This window comes from Apodemus sylvaticus, chromosome 16, assembly GCF_947179515.1.
Source record: "Apodemus sylvaticus chromosome 16, mApoSyl1.1, whole genome shotgun sequence".
Classification (NCBI taxonomy): Eukaryota; Metazoa; Chordata; class Mammalia; order Rodentia; family Muridae; genus Apodemus; species Apodemus sylvaticus.
Genome location: NC_067487.1, coordinates 24,968,301 through 24,970,611, shown reverse-complemented (window position 1 = coordinate 24,970,611; position 2,311 = coordinate 24,968,301).

The window sequence follows — 2,311 nt, the reverse complement described above, 5'->3', positions numbered from 1 at the left end:
GAGTATAAAAGCAGTAATGATTTCTAAGAGTCTTTCTAGATGATCCAAGTTGCAAAGAAGACTCTTGGGCAAGTCTAGTTCCCAGAGAGTAGCTGCAGCAGATCTACCTAGAAGAAACAAAGACAAGCTGAACAACTGAAAGAGGTTTACAGCAACAGGTCTACCTGGAAAGAATACTCTGCAAACTCTTGAGCTATGCATGGACCATACTAGCTGGTCAAGGTTTCCAGCTTTGGTAAGCTCACACAAATGCTCGGGTGGGCTTTGGCATTGCAGCTATAGTCGTCTTTGTCCCTGTAAGTAACTTCTCACTCATATTCCTCTAGGAAACTCTAAGAAAACTCATTGGTCCATCTAGGTGGATATTGGCGGCACTTGTACTTTGGTCTGTTTGATGATCTTTCTTGGGTGAATATATATATATATATGTGTGTGTGTGTGTGTGTGTGTGTGTGTGTAAAATACATCTTACCATGAAAAGTCTGTTGCACAACAACTGAACAACTGGTAATATATCAATATAGTTTTAATATTGTAAGTTTTCCAGAATGGAAACAGGATCAGATGAATAGAGTAAGAAAAACTTCTAACTAATAACCATCACAAATGATCAGAACATATAATTGTGAATAAAAATAAAGGACAAATGTATACTGCTTTGAAATAAGACAGTGTGTTATCACCTCAATCAATATTCAATATCATCTGTAATTGTCCTTAAAGAAATTGTGCTTATTGCTTCCTTTTTTTAAAAAAGGTGAATGAAACATGTCATATTTTTAAAAATTGTATTTGTGAAATAATGATGCTAATTTTGTTTCTCCCACTGGGAAAAATAAGTGTGCATTGGTGCATTTATGGATAATATGCTTTTGTGTAATGTTGCATATAGGATAATTTTATCAATGTTTGAATTATAAGGAAATCGCATGAGAGCAAATCACAAGATATATTTGGACTTACATCCATCACCTATATTTATAAGTCAAAGTTCATCACTGAACTCTATTTTCTTCTATGTTTATAAGAATAAGTCTCCATGATAGTAAACTTAAAAAAATGAGCCTCACAAAATGACTCTGGATTTAAATATGCTTTCTGCTTGCTCTTCTCCCAGAGGACTAGAGTGTGGATCCTATGCTCTATGTTGCAAGACGTAGCTGTACTTCCAACTCCAGGAACTCCAGGTTCTTTTTCTAGCCACATGGACACCCACACGCAGGTGCACATACATACATGAAGATGTATACACACGTGTACAAATTGACATATAAGGATAATGATGATGTATAATTAAGTAAATCAAAATAAAATTAGAGTTAAATAATGTTAATTGGATTAATATGAGTTAAGCAAACAAATCTGAATGGATATTTGGTTAAATAGTATCTGTTGAAAATCATAGGTCATGTAAAAGTAATTATTTCCTATCAAGTTGAAGATGAACCATGTGATCCTTTAATTAACATAAACATATATAACTGAAATTGGATGTTTATGAAATATATATTTCTCTATGTCATCAGTTTTTTAAAATGGAGGAGAACATATTAGGATATATGAGGAAATTTCTTTATCCATTAAAAATATTTAAAATCTATTCCAGAAAGGTCTACTTATGAAATCCTGAGAAATGACATGAAAAGAATTACTAATGAAGAAGTAGAAAATATATCTTGGAGTCCTACTTCTAGACAAATAATAATAATAAAAATAATAAGGCCAGGCAGTGGTGTGAACACCTTTAATCCCAGCACTTGGGAGGCAGAGGCTGGCAGATTTCTGAGTTCGAGGCCAGCATGGTCTACAAAATGAGTTACAGGACAGCCAGGACTACACAGAGAAACTCTGTGTTGAAAAAACCATAATAATAATAATAATAATAATTCAAAAAGGAAAACCCTATAGGAAAACAATGGCTTCTTGGAGAGGGAGAATAAACCTCTCTGGTGCATGAAACTTCTCTGGTTTGGAATCATATACTGTCAAATAACAAAAGATGAATTAGAAGGATGCGTCTATACATTTGTATACATGATGCATGGAATAGTTTGGAGTGAGTAGAGAAGCTATTCTACTGTAATTAAACTACACTAAACAAAAATAAGGATAAATAAGCTAAATAATAAGTCAGAACCTCTTAGAAACTCTGTATAAATCTTTAAGAATTAAACTGCTATGAAGTGCAGACTTATTTCAATCAAATACACTGCTCAATTTCAAGGCAGAAATGTAAAATGCCTGCAGTCAGGCAAATCATCTTACTTGTGATAATTCACTTGATCTTTTTCCATTTCAAGAAAGCTTGCAA